Here is a 15,656-nt window from a genome sequence, read left to right on the forward strand (position 1 = left end):
GTCAAGCCCTCTCTTCCCAGCTACCACATGGATGCGGGTTTCTTGTGTTGTGAGCCCACACCTGAAAACACTGATGGGTAAGAAGACAAATATCACAGGTACCCAAAATCCAAAATGAAATGGAATTATATGCAAACAATATACCCCAGCTGACTATGATAACATTTAAATGCACCTAAACAAAAGCAAGCATGCTTTCAAAGACAAAAAAAAAAAAAAAATGTTTAAGAAAGTTTTGGGAAGCTGTATATTCAATTGAAGACAATGATGGGACCAGGAAAATACAACACATTCTGTATTCCAAATTAGCCAATGGAATAATATCGCTATGACAGCATTAGCCTTTCTGACAATGTGAAAGTCATGAAGAAAAATTAAGAAACCTGTAAAGTACTTTATGCTTACACTTCAATTAAAAAGACTAGCTTAAAAGATGTAATGCTTGAACAAAGGTATTCCACAGAGATGAGCCCTTTAGAGGGAAGTAAGAATCCTACAAATTCTCGATACACACCTAAAAAGTAAACCTGATGTCGTTTATGTCTGCTCATTGCTCCTCAAAGAATTCGTGTCAAATTCTAAGCTTCCACTCATTTTTCAAGTCCAAGGAAGGTTTAGATGCCTTCCATCCAAACCATTCTACAAATAATTATTCCCCATTAATCCTTCCTCTGTCCATCAAAACCGTAAGTAAAACATGTCTTGACTATGTTAGTAATAAATGTGGCTTCCATTAGGGTAAGTGGTTGAGCCTCAATTTCCTCGACTGTAAAATGAACCTACAAATACCAGCCTTCTAAGACTGTTATAAAGATAACACAAGCTATGGTGAGCAGAGCACCTAACTCAGCATTGGGCATATACTGCTTTTGTTTTTGTTTTTGTTTTTTGAAACAGGGTCTTGCTCTGTCAAACAGGCTGGAGTGCAGCAGCAAGATCATGGTTGACTGCAGCCTTAACCCCCAGGCTTAAGCAATCCTCCCAATGTAGCCTCTTGACTAGCTGGGACCATAGGCACACGCCACCATGCTCAGCTGGTTTTTTAGTTTTGTAGAGACAGGGTCTCCCTGTGTTGCCCAGGCTGATCTCAAACTCCCGGGCTCATGCAATCTTCTCACCTGGTCCTCCCAAAGTGCTGGGATGGCAGGCATGAGCCGCTGCACCCAGCCCTAGTGCTTTTTAGTGCCTGACAACATAGTGGAAATTTGCTGTAGATGATCTGTTTTGTAGTAATCATATCCCCACTCTAGCTATCTGTGTGTCACACGCTGGACAGCTAATCCCTGTCACCACCAATGTTAGCTCTAGGAGTGAGCCTTGTTCGCTTTAAGCCAGTCAATCACTTTCAACCATTCTCGTGGCCCCAGTGATGCATTCAGGTATGGGCACACTGGCCAATGACAGAGATTCTTCTTTCTTCCTGAAGGTATCAGACAAGGTACAAGCCTCAGCGGGGGGTGGTTGACGACCAAGTAAGGGATTAACAGAGGACCTTAAAAATAGAACCAAGCCAGGACGACCAAAAAATCAATTCTGTTGACAAAATTTAAACCCTGTCACTACAAAAAATAAAAAAATTAGTATGTGTGGTGGCACACGTCTGTAGTTCCAGCTACTTGGCTGGTTAAGGTAGGACAACAGCATGAGCCAGGGAGGCTCAAGTGAGCCGTGACTGTGCCACTCCACTCCAGCCTGGGCAACAGAGTGAGACCCTATCTCAAAAACAAAACAAAACAAAAAAAAGTTAAATAAAATAACTAAAATAAAATATTTAAACCCTAGACAAAGATGATTTGAAGCTAGCCCTCTCTTCGGGTCTATAGTTACAGGGACCAGATTTACCTGCTAAAGCACATTTTTCTGTCTTTTGTACCAAAAAAAGATCCTCAAATGACACCAATGGTGTGCTTTAAACCATCACTTGAACTCCTGGTCATCAATTTCTCTACCCATAAAAAGCCATTGTTGTACTAGAGCTCTGACTCTTAACCCTGGGCTACTTTAAAACCAACCAACCAACCCTATGCTTTGGACTTCACCCCAGACACACACATACATCACACTGTGGTATAAGGAATTGGACTTGAGCAGCAGGACTGCCTGTCTAAAGGTAATTCACTTAAGACAGAAGTAAAAGGTACGGTTCTGCTACATACGACAAGAGGTAACAGAAGGGACAGAGCCATCCCAAGGAAGGTAGGTTAATATTGTCTTCCTCACACTACCCAAAGTATTGAGGTACAATGTGGGTTTTCCACAGCGAGGTCAGAATGGGCAGGAAAACTGGCTTCTCAAGGGCATGCTGCATGGCGTATGAAGGGCTCTAAGCTCCCTGGAAATAGGGCACAGGCATATTCCTGAACTATTACTGTCAACCTACTACTCACAATGGAACTCAGCGCATGGTATGTGTTCATCAACAGCGAGGGAATGGCAGCCAGGTGCGAGGCTCATGCCTGTAATCCCAGCACTTTGGGAGGCCGAGGTGGGCGGATCACGAGGTCAAGAGATCGAGACCATCCTGGCCAACATGGTGAAACCTCGTCTCTACTAAAAATACAGAAATTAGCTGGACATGGTGACGCGCCTGTAGTCCCAGCTACTCGGGAGGCTGAGGCAGGAGAATCGCTTGAACCCGGGAGGCGGAGGTTGCAGTGAGCCGAGATCGTGCCACTGCACTCAAGCCTGGCGAAAGAGCAAGACTCCATCTCAAAAAAAAAAAAAAAAAAAAAAGTGAGGGATTGAATGAACACATAAAAGATAAAAAAGCTGATGGTTTCTGTGTTCTAGAGGGTAGTGATGGTAAGAAAATGTGTTATCTATGCATGTTATGTGCGTGTTTACATAAGCCACAGGCACAACCACCACCCAGAACCTCACTGACTCTCTCTAGCCACTGCCCACCTATCAGAAACAGCACTTAATACATGAAGCAAAAAGGAGATGGCCCTGAGTGACAAGGAATTCTTTAGGGAGGCAATTGTTCAGAAATGAACAGGGCAGGACTTGTAACCCTCGCACCATATTTTATTTTTTAACTACTCACTAAAGGTGACTATATTTTTTTTCCTTTTTATTCCATCTATGTCAATAATGTGTGACCTCTCCCCCTCCCCTAACTGTAAGAGCATAATCAAGTAAAGTCATGTGCCACGTGATAAAATTTCAGTCAATGAAAAACTGCATATATGATGCTGGTCCCATAAGACTATAAAGATATTTTCTACTGTACTTTTTTTTTTTTTTTTTTCCAGACAGAGTCTCACTTTGTCATCCAGGCTGGAATGCAGTAGCAGGATCTCAGCTCACCACAACCTCTGCCTCCCAGGTTCAAGCCAGAAAATTCTCCTGCCTCAGCCTCCCGAGTAGCTGGGATCACAGCTGCGCACCACCATGCCCAGCTAATTTTTTTATTTTTAGTAGAGACAGGGTTTCACTATATTGGCCAGGCTGATCTTGAACTCCTGACCTTGTGATCCGCCCTCCTCGGCCTCACAAAGTGCTGGGATTACAGGCGTGACCCACCACGCCTGGTCTACGGTACCTTTTATGTGTTCCGATATGTTTGTTTACATACACAGATACTTACCATTGTGCTACAATTACCTACAGTATCCAGGACAGTAACATGTTGTACAGGTTTGTGACCTAGCAGCATTAGGCTATACCATATGGTCTAGGTGTGTAGTGGGCTGGCTATTCCATCTAGGTTTCTTAAGTACACTCTATGATGTTCACACAACAAAAATGTCTGAGGACTAATTATCATTCTTACTGGCACTCACATATTTTAAACTAAGACAACATTTTAAGTCCTCTCCTCAAATGTATTTTAATCGATGATGAGGTGATCTTTTTTAAAAACCAAGTTTTAAAACTATTATTTGAACAGCAGTCAAAAAGTATATATAGAGTATATTAAACAACTTAATATTTTATTGGCAAGGAGCAGTGATTTGCAAATAGAAACAGTCTGTGGTTCCCAAGTAAAGATACAGAGTCAGCACACCAAAATTTAATCAATTTTAATACTCTTTGTACTCTTCTAAGCTCAAACAGACAACCAAAGGCGGCGTGGCAATGATATGGTATGCCTATGAATCATGCTATTGATTTTCAATATCTTCTGTGCAGAAAATTAAATTATGCAAATGAATGCCTTTACAGATCCTCACCTTAATGTGAAATTGCATACTTGCTTATGTCAGCAACTTAATTACACAATTAAAAATGGAGCATGCTTATGAAAATATGTAGTTTCACTCTTCAGAATAGACAATAAGTGTAAATCTGCCTATGGTTATCATGTGAATAACAAGAGGGAGGACATGGTGTTATGCAAACATATATTCTACCAAGTGCTACAGCACCAAGCCCACTATGGTTTATGGAGGGGAAGTCATTTTTCAGTGAAAAGCTTAGGAGGACTTTTAGTCATGTTACAGCACAGCAAAAAATTGGAATATTAGTTATGTAAGACACAGGGAAGCCCAGCAGTATATGCTGTATATTGCTGCATTCTCCTCCTCAAAAGAGGTCATCTCTAGTGACATTTTAACCAACACACACACACACACACACACACACACAGACCCCCCCATGGGCTGACAGACCCGGGCGTCAGGAATATCAAATCTAAGTAGTCTGAATAGTGTAATAATGAAATGGGTTTAGAAAGGAAGAATACAGTGACTCCCATCACACAGGAAAACTTGAGTCTCTCAATTTTGACAAGATAAAAGTGGAGATTTCAAAACCAATAGTATTAACTAGCCAATGATGCTTATGTCTCACTCAGCAGGAGGAATCTTAAGTCAAGTTGGTTGCTAGGCAGAGAGCTAAATGAGTGACAGGTATTTTCATCAGGGAGTTTCCATAAACTCTATCTCTTCTCAGAACTTCTGCTGAGCCTACTTCATTTCCAGCCCGAAGCAAAAAAAGATAAAAATTCTTCCAGACCCAAAGGCCCAATTTCTTCCTATAAAAATATCCTAAGAGTCGCCTACTACTGAAGATATCAACGCAACTGTTTCCTATGTGCCTTATTTAATTTCCCAGAGCCACCGGACATAGTTTATAAGAATAAATGTTTTTATTCTAGAATAAAAAAGCAGATGTGTATCCCATCTGCCTTAACCGTGTCTTCAGGAGGATTCTGTGTAATCCTTACTCTCAGTGTTTCACAGAAATATTGACTTGCGGGGAAAAAAAGACTTGCAAGCTGTGTTAACTCTTCTGTGTTAATTTGCAGGCTCAACATTTTTCATACAAACAGCCCGGCTCCTCTGAATACGACATGAAACAGCATTCTTAACATAGATGTTTTTTTCTTAAGTTTTACTCTCAGAGAGATGAAAGGGTCACTGAGTCTATACTGACTATGAATAAATGTTGTTACATAATATATCCATAGAGAATATTTTTCCTGCAAGATTGCAAATGCATGATTGAAATTAGAGTACAACGAATGTCTGTTTTTGACAAAGGTGGTCCATTTACATATGCATTTGTATATATGAATGTGAATGAAAGTCTGAGGTGTCCACCAAGAAAGGAAGATATGTGGCCACAAAGGATTCCAAAATAACCCCGGCATTCGTCCACAACACTGGTTCACCTTACTGTATTGAACCAGCCATGTCCACTTGACTTCTGCTATGTCATTATCTCCTACAGGGAAAAGTGATTATATGACAAAGGTTACACAAAGGTGAAAGCAGAGTGAGTCTGTGATGAGAACATCCCCAAGTTCCATCTGCAATACGGCTGCACATCGTGTAATCAAAGCAAAACAGTGTAGTAACACATAAGGGTATTTCTCCTTAACTGTATGTCCAATTCTAGGTCATTCCAAAGGACTTAGAAGTCTGGGAGAATAGGTCAGCTTCCATCTAAAATTGGAAACATCAGAACAAAGAAATTCTGGTTCTCCAGCGCCAAAATGAAAACTACTCAGGGTGATGGGTGGATCGCTCTCATATGCGGAGTCCTAGTTCTTCTCCCAGAGATACTGTCAAAAAATAAGCCCACAAAAAATAAGCAACAGGCACTCACATTTTCCAATCTAGAAAGAAGATATCGGCCGGGCGCGGTGGCTCAAGCCTGTAATCCCAGCACTTTGGGAGGCCGAGGTGGGCGGATCACGAGGTCAGGAGATCGAGACCATCCTGGCTAACATGGTGAAACCCCGTCTCTACTAAAAATACAAAAAACTAGCCGGGCGTGGTGGCGGGCGCCTGTAGTCCCAGCTACTCGGAGGCTGAGGCAGGAGAATGGCCTGAACCTGGGAGGCGGAGCTTGCAGTGAGCCGAGATCGCGCCACTGCACTCCAGCCTGGGTGACACAGCGCGAGACTCCGTCTCAAAAAAAAAAAAAAAAAAAAAAAAAAAAGAAAGAAGATATCCAGAATGGCAGATAAGTAGTTAAGCAGGCTCTTTATATCTATTTTAATGGCACATACAACAAACAAATTAAAGATCCCTCAAGGATGGTGAAATCTCCATCGAGTGCAATTTTCTCTAAATTCTAAAGAGCATTTAAGAACATTAAATGCCACACAATAGCCTAAAATGAATAAATCTTTATCTTTTTTGTACCTACAATGGGCAAAAGTATCAAATTATAGTTAAAAGTAATTAAATATTCTGATCAGTCTCTCATTTCCTTTGTGCCTGTATTTCAATCAGTTGTAGTAAAATGTGCTCAGTGAGTGTCCCAAAAAGTAGAATCAAAAAGTATGTTCCTTTGTAAGTACTGCATTACAAATGGTCCTTCTAGTTGTTTGTGATACTGAGCTAACCTCAAATACAATAGGTTATATTACAGTAAATTACCTATTTTATCATATTCAAATATACTTACTGTTTCAACTACAAAAAGTTTTTTCCATCATCTTACAGGAATAAAAAGAACTAATATAGAGCCATGATGTTTTTTAAGTAAAATAAATTACTAAAACTCAGAGGCAATTCAAGGGAAAGAGGAATCACACAGCAATGCTCTATCCTAGAGGGAAAAAGAAACAGAAAACAGCATTGTAAAAATGAGCTAAGCCAGGCAAAGAGCAAAATACTGAAGTCCTCTGTTATTTTACTCTTAAATAATGCCAGTTACAAAAGGCAGAATCTATTTTAAAAATAAATAAATAAGGGCTAAAAGGGACAAAACACTGGAGTCATTCCTCTGCCATTAACTCTGTCACAGTTTTAAAACTTCAGAAATTAAAAAATACACATCTTCCAACAGATCTCAGAAAAGATACACTTATAAAACTGATTTATAATGGAACTCATTATACATTTGTGATGAAAATTGGAAAAATACCACGGTTCACTCTTTCTCGGAGGCACCTTCCTAAAAAAAATTGGGCTCATAGCATCAAATATCAGACAGAAATAAAAAGACCATTCTTTTAGATCATTTTACTACTGTTTGATTCTGAAGGAATCAAGTTTCCTGATTCTATAGTATTATCAGGATAATGAAGATTAGTGACGGACAGTGTTGGGGTAATATCAAATGCCACAAACCTGTACTTTCCATTTTACGGTTGGGGCATCTCTTTAAATCTTTAATGGCCAACAGAAATGGCAAACAGCAGAGAGAGAGCACGCTGGTGGCCACCATGCTGAATGCGGCCACCCATCTGAACTTTTGTTTCACCCACTGTACATGTATGCATGGGTGTATGTGTATTTCATTAGTTGCCAGTAGGGAAAACTCTAGGAGAGAACACCAATATCTGTATATTCTTTTTTTTTTTAATGGGAGAGTTGGGTCATGTTCCCAAATGGCAACAATATGCTATGTGAATAGCAAGTAGCTCTTTAGAGAAGAGTCATGAATATCCAGCTAGCTGCCTTCTCCACCCAGTTCCACTTGTTCATTTCTATTTCTTAAAGAGTCCCTAGGGCCATCTGAGTTTGACCCATGGCCTGGCCCAGTAAGTTATTTACTAAGTCAAGTCAATTATTGCCTATGAGGAAGGCATCATTAAAATTACCATCAATACACAAGCTCATGTAATTCTCCCAATAGTCCTGTAGCTTAGATACAATTATTCAGAAAAGGGATGTTACTTACACAAGAACACACAGGTCTGAACCAGTATTACTCTCAATCCTCTATAACTGACACTATACTACAACTGTTCTTCACAAAATTGAATTTTAGGCATCATAAAAATATCTGTGAGTTAATATGAATAGCTACTCCACTTCCTCAAAGGTAAATAAACATCACAAGTGAAAAATTTCTACATGAGCCTCATAAAACTAAAAATGTAACAATTCCAAAAGAAAGAAGTTGTCTAGGTTAGTCTTTCCACCACTATTGGCAATTGTCTAAGATAAAATCATGTTCCCAATATTATTAACAGTAAAATATAGTGTGATTTTTCTAACTTCCAATTACAACTACACAAACTTTGGTTATTGTCTATAAATAAGAAAGTCACTTCCAAGCCAACCAGAAATATGTATCAAATTGATCACAACCAGTAACAGATTTCTTTGTTCTTTCTCCACTCCCACTGCTTCACTTGACTAGCCTTAAAAAAAAAAAAAAAAAAAAAAATTTTTTTTTAAAACAGGCCAAGTCCCATTACTTGGGAAGGCCAAGCAGGGAGGATAGCTTGATCCCAGGAGTTTGTGACCAGTCTAGGCAACAAAGCAAGACCCCATCGCTACAAAAAAAAAAAAGCAAGACCCCATCTGTACAAAACTAAAAATAAAAATTAGCCAGGGAAGGTGGTTCCAGCTATTCAGGAGGCTGAGGCGGGAGGATCACTTGTGCCCAGGAGTCTGAGGTTGCCACGAGCCGTGATAGCACCACTGTACTCTAGCCTGGGCCACAGACCCTTGTCTCAAAAATAAAATAAAAATAGGCCGGGCGCGGTGGCTCAAGCCTGTAATCCCAGCACTTTGGGAGGCCGAGACGGGCGGATCACAAGGTCAGGAGATCGAGACCATCCTGGCGAACATGGTGAAACCCCGTCTCTACTAAAAAATACAAAAAACTAGCCGGGCGAGTGGCGGGCGCCTGTAGTCCCAGCTACTCGGGAGGCTGAGGCAGGAGAATGGCGTAAACCCGGGAGGCGGAGCTTGCACTGAGCTGAGATCCGGCCACTGCACTCCAGCCTGGGTGACAGAGCGAGACTCCGTCTCAAAAAAAAAAATAAAATAAAATAAAATAAAATAAAAATGAAGAAGCAAGCATTAAGTTACAACTTGAGTTAAGGAAGCAAATAAGAAAGTGACATGATGATTAATAAATTATCTTGATTCATGTTATCTTTCGTTTAAAATGTGTAATTGTGACTGCCTAACACATTTTCATCCATGAAAAATAAGCTTTATAACATAGGCCTTTTATACAGTTGAGTCATTTTTACATACATATTCCATGTGAAACGTCGAAATGAGTTTTTTTTTTAATAAAAATGGACAAAAGCCCTATTTAAATGTGGTTGGGTACCCATTTTAACACCTCAGCATATCCACCACCTCTAGCAAAATGTGCCAGCAGCAAGCAGGTGATTAATAAATCCAGAACTTGGAAATGGGTAAGCTTCACAATAACAAAAATATCCACCAAGATATCCCCAAACCTGGTAGATGGTAACAAACACCCTGAACGCACAAGCCTTAGGGCCTGCGTCTGCGGATCAAATACAGGGGACACTCCAACCATCTGACACTCCTTTGCTTAAAACATCGTATCATGAAAGGGGTAGACCTGATTCCAAAACTTTCCCCCAAGTAAACCCAAAGACCTCCGACTTCCAGAGTTAGGTTGAAGAATCCACTTGAACACTGGCTGGTCAGCCACTCAATAGCCCATCGTCGTCTATTCCCCGAGCTTCATGCTTCTGGTCAGCAAATTATCTACTCCACCTTCAGCACTCACCATCTGCTTAAGTAGCTCCTAACTCCTTCTTATCAAAAAGATAATTTCTAGGGAGTTTGGTAAGATTTAGGCAAGTTTTCATGACAGGATGCTGCCACGGCATTCAACAGTGTATACTCTACACCGTTCCTGCCCTCTAGGAGCTTCCAGTCCATGGGGAAGGCAATCAATAAGGCAATCAATAAACACATAAAGCAAAAGTTGTATACATGGTTGAACAACATGAAAATGAAGTGAAACACACATGATACAGCCACAGAGAATACAAGCGGGGAAAGAATGTACTTGAGAGAGAGACAGGAGGTGGAGAAAGAAACATCATTTGGAGAAAAGAGACATCATTTTAGTTGAGGGCATTGACAGGGAGAGATGATAGGGTTCGAAGATAGGAATGGCACACACAAGGATGTTGAGGCAGGAAAAAGGGTGGTATGAGGAGGCCTCCCTGGTAAATCTTGATGAAGTGATGTTGGGGAGAAGTGGGAGGCTGAAGATGCACCAAGTCAGGATCCTTCAGGACCTTAAAGGAACTTGGGAAGGCAATGAAGGACCAACGTGGCAGTCAATATGGTCTGATATATGCCTTCCTTTAAAGCAGCGTTATTGAGATATAACGGTTTTTAGTATAATTACAGACTTGCATAACCATTACTGTAATCTAATTTTAGAACATTTTTACCAATATATGCTTTGTAAAAACGACTCTGCTGGGCAGGGAACAGATTGGAGGCAGGCGGGCAAGAGCAGTGGCTCCTCACCCCGATCCCCAGGGTGAGTCAAGACGAATCATTGTTAAGTGTGTACTTGCACCTGTGCACAGCGGACTGGGGTGGGACTGCTCCTGGAAGAAAAGGTTTGGAAAGCAAAACAAATATTCAGCTCATATATTTATAATTACTTAGCCAAATGCCTAATAAACGTGTTTTTAGATTTCTTTTGATATTATTTTTACAAACTTCACCTTTGCCCTTCTTCATCTGGATTAGGATTGATCACAAAATGAACTGCTTAGACAGAACAATGGGGAAAAAAAAAAAGATAACAGTTAACGAGAATCAAGCCAAATACAAGTATTCACAAAGAAAATAAGGAAAAGAAGGAAAGAATACACATTATTACTAAATTTTCCCTTAGCTATATAGTACATAAAACTACACCCTTGATATCATACAAGAAAAAAAACTTCCTGCCTGTGTGATACTTGTAGAGGTACAGATGGCTCTACTATTGATTTCAGAGGAACCTTATATTAGTGATGATTAAAAGTTTTTTTTAAAAAATAGCTGGGCACAGTGGCTCACACCTGTAATCCTAGCACTTTGGGAGGCTGAGGCTGGCAGATTGCTTGAGCTCAGGAGTTTGAGACCAGCCTGGGTAACATGGTGAAACCTCTTCTCTACTAAAATTGGCATGCGCCTGTAGTCCCAGCTACTTGGGAGGCTGAGGCAGGAGAACCACTTGAGCCCGGGAGGCGGAGCTTGCAGTGAGTCGAGATCACGCCACTGCACTCCAGCCTGGGTAACAGAGCGAGACTCCGTCTCAAAAAAAAAAAAAATCATTGTTTTAACATGGGTGTGAGCATGGCCTCAACCTCAACTCTGCCTCCCAAAACAATCCTTAAAAGAACTCTTCCATAAGTCAGTGTGAGCACACCTAAGTAAAGGCTAATTCATACATTAAATCTATGGTAAGTTGTCTCTGCACAATGAGAAAGATTTTGTCTTTAGCACCTGTTCAGGATGGCTCTATAATCAAGCATGTGTATTCAGAGACAAATATGCTTTTGGGCTAATAGGTAGAAAAAATACCAAATATACTGCTCTCTTCCTCACTCCAAGTCTGTAGGACAATTTCTTCCCCCTCAAACACAGGCCTCTCATCGGCTTTGTTTGATTCAATCAATGCAGGCCTGTCCCTGGCATTTCAAAGGAAAAAAAAAAAAAAAAAAAACTCAAGGAATTGGGGTTAGTATTGCCCAGGCAACCACTTTAATGTTGTTAGTCAGAATATCCCAGGGCTACAGGTCCATTTTTGTTATCTCCATTTTTATTAGGTGTTAGATTTGCTTCTTTTCCAGCAAGAATGAGGCTGGCTTTGTTCTCTTCAACTGCAGAAAGAAATCATCAGAAGAAGTATCTTGCATTTTGCTTTGCTTGAAGAGGAGTTATTAACTTGAAATAACACAATCGAGTTTCAAGGAAAATAATTTAAAAGGGCTATTACAATCTTAAATAAAGTGATTTAATTAAAAAAATTCTAACCACATAAAAATTTTCGCTAGAGCACATCAAGATGGCTAAAGCACTTATCTCCAGGTCTGTTGAAATAGCTCTAAAAGCAATTTCTTAAATTAATTACATAGGGGAAAATGTTTTGCCTTTTTGGGAAGAAGAGCTATTTAACCAAAGTCCTTTCCTGATGAAGAAACTGCAGCTATTAAAAAAGTGGGGTTTGTTTCCTTTCTCTTTTTTGGCTATGCTTTTTCAAAAACCTCCTCTGGCTCTCTGACCAATTATGCTGTAAGATCAATCTGAAGAGTCAGACAAAAAAGCAGTTTGATGACTTTGGAAAGCTCACATCCAAAATTGAAAGTTTCAGTTCAGTATTCCCCCGCCCCCCTCAATATCTATTTGTATACAAGAAGCTGAGTGAAATCAATTTCAAGAACACTTTTCAACTCTGAATTTAAATCTTTTTATGACTCTGCAATACAATCAATCAAACTTGGGATAGAAAGGAGAATAAAAAGACAGTTTCCTTTTTTTTTTTTTTTTTTAAATAAATACACTAATGTTGAAGAGGAATTTTGTATCTTTGGGGGCTTCACTAACAGGCAAAACTGAATGAAACAAACTGTTCCCTTGATTTATAGACAGCAAACGAGAAAGATATAGCATATGCAGTAAAATACTCTGGAACAAATTGGGACAACCAGGTGCCAAAGCCAAAGAACCGCAGATCACAGAAATCCTGGGTGAATTCTGAAAAATAAACACTCCTTTAAATATTACTTACAAAGGTTTATTAAACGGATTTGCTCTTAAATATCACCTCTGCATAATCAGTGAGTGAGTATTAAGTGAAAAGGTGAGAGAAATAGATGGTATTAGAAGCAAGTGGAAACCTTGAGTTTTTCTTGCATGCCTGTCCATTCATATTCTGGTTAATCTATTCTTTGATATTTAACATAATGGAACCAAACAGTAGAGGAGAAAAAAGTCTGCAGATTTAAGTATTTCAGAAATCATACATGATATCTGAGGTTTATTCAAGAACTAGTGTTTCAGTAAAAGCAAGAAAGAGAAAAAGCACTTTGTAAAATACATTTAGGAAGTTTCTCTTTAATAGTCATGCTCTAACCAGAGAGTTCTTATTAAAATAATTTACCCAAAGTGAACAGATGTTGGCCGGGCCTGGTGGCTTATGCCTGTAATCGCAGTATTTTGGGAGGCCAAGGCAGGCGGATCGCTTGAGCTCAGCTTAGGAGACACGGTAAGACCCATCTCTACAAAAAATACAAAAATTAGCCAGGTAAGGTGATGTGCACCTGTAATCCTAGCTACTTGGGAGGCTGAGGTGGGAGAATCACTTGAGCCTGGGAGGCAGAGGTTGCAGTGAGCCGATATTTTGCCACTGTATTCCAGCCTGGGTACAGGGCAAGACTTTGTCTCGTAAAATAAAATAAAATAAAACAAAGTGAAGAGATGATCAATCGCAGGATGAAATAGCGGAGGGAATAGGGAAATGAGACTAAAGATATTGTGGCAGAAACAAAGATTTTTAATATATGTTTTGGGAAGAAGTCAGGAATGTTTTTTAAAGCTCCATCTCAATGTCAAAGAAATAAATCTATTCCCAAAATTTCTCCTGCTCTGCTTTAGTTGCTAAAATTCACAAAGAAAATGAGTAATGGTGCTGGTGATAGGTAATGCTTCTTTAGCACTTACCATGTACCAGGAGGCACTGTGCTGATTTATTCAACTGAAATATCTCATTTAATCCTCACCAGAGCTTTCTGGGATAAATGCTCTCATTATTCCCATTTTAAAAACCAGGCAACCTAGGCACAGAATGGTTAAGGACCTTGCCAAAGTCACATTGCACATGACAGAGAAAGGAATACACACCCAGACACTCTAAACAGATAGAGAAAGGGAAAGGAAGCTCCACTGGACCCCCTAATCAAGTGTGAGGGGCTACAACACAGAAATGAATGGTGTGGATTTAGTTATTTCACAAAATATAGAAAGTATAAAGACCCAAACATGAAATACCAATATAGAAAATGTTTGAACTAATACAAAGTGACCTTTGACTGGGGTTTCTCCTGGACAATTCAAATTTCATAGAATTTGTCTCAAGAACACTACTAGGTACTTAAATGCCCAACCCTGTGTCCCACAAGAAACACAATATGTTTTTTACTGTCCTTTTAAGAGATTTCACACTGTAAAACCCTCTAGTTGCACTAAAAATACTATAATAAAAGTGATCATTCCTGAAAATTATTACAAGGCTTGCAAAGAGAATTCTAACACTACAGCCTACACAGGAAGGCATTATGCTAACACCAACTAACTGCTGCGAAAACAATTCACTTTCCTTAAAACAGAAAAAGGGAACGTTCCACGCAGGCATATGTTCGCATTTTAACTGAGCAGTGGGGATAAGAAGCAGCCTTCCGAATTGCGCTGTCCGACACAGTCGCCCCTAGCTAATACAGGACTTCAAACGCTTAGCAAGAAACAAAAAGGCAAAATATCTCATCAACATTTTTAAAATTCTGATTACATGTCAAAATGACATTTTAGATATACTGGGTTATACAAATTATTCTAATTAATTTCACCTGTTTCTTTTTACTTTTTATGTTTGCTGCTATAAAACTTAAAAGTACCGGCCGGGCGCGGTGGCTCAAGCCTGTAATCCCAGCACTTTGGGAGGCAAAGGCGGGCCGGATCACAAGGTCAGTAGATCGAGACCATCCTGGCTAACACGGTGAAACCCCGTCTCTACTAAAAAATACAAAAAAACTAGCCGGGCGAGGTGGCAGGCACCTGTAGTCCCAGCTACTCGGGAGGCTGAGGCAGGAGAATGGCGTGAACCCGGGAGGCGGAGCTTGCAGTGAGCTGAGATCCAGCCACCGCACTCCAGCCTGGGCGACAGAGCGAGACTCCGTCTCAAAAAAAAAAAAAAAAAAATTAAAAGTACCTACGTGGGCCAGGCACAGTGGCTCACCACTGTAATCCCAGCACTTTGGGAGGCCAAGGCAGGTAGATCACTTGAGGTCAGGAGTTCAACACCAGCCTGGCCAACATGAAATCCCCCGTCTCTATTGAAAATACAAAAAACTAGCTGGACATGTTAGTAGATGCCTGCAATCCCAGCTATTTAGGTGGCTGAAGCAGGAGAATTACTTGAACTTGAGAGGTAAAGGTTGCAGTGAGCCAAGATTACACCACTGCACTATAGGCTGAGTGACAGGGCCATACTGGACATGTTAGTAGATGCCTGCAATCCCAGCTATTTAGGTGGCTGAAGCAGGAGAATTACTTGAACTTGGGAGGTAAAGGTTGCAGTGAGCCAAGATTACACCACTGCACTATAGGCTGAGTGACAGGGCCATACTGGACATGTTAGTAGATGCCTGCAATCCCAGCTATTTAGGTGGCTGAAGCAGGAGAATTACTTGAACTTGGGAGGTAAAGGTTGCAGTGAGCCAAGATTACACCACTGCACTATAGGCTGAG

The 15,656-nt window shown here is 40.3% G+C and overlaps 1 protein-coding gene across 2 annotated transcripts in view; it reads right to left on the reverse strand.

Moving 5' to 3' along the window:
• The window catches only part of PTPRG (protein tyrosine phosphatase, receptor type G), a 757,314-nt gene that overhangs the window by 566,859 nt on the left and 174,799 nt on the right, over positions 1-15,656 (reverse strand). The gene's annotated exons all lie outside the window — the stretch shown is intronic.

This window comes from Theropithecus gelada, chromosome 2 (assembly GCF_003255815.1).
Source record: "Theropithecus gelada isolate Dixy chromosome 2, Tgel_1.0, whole genome shotgun sequence".
NCBI classification, from domain to species: domain Eukaryota; kingdom Metazoa; phylum Chordata; class Mammalia; order Primates; family Cercopithecidae; genus Theropithecus; species Theropithecus gelada.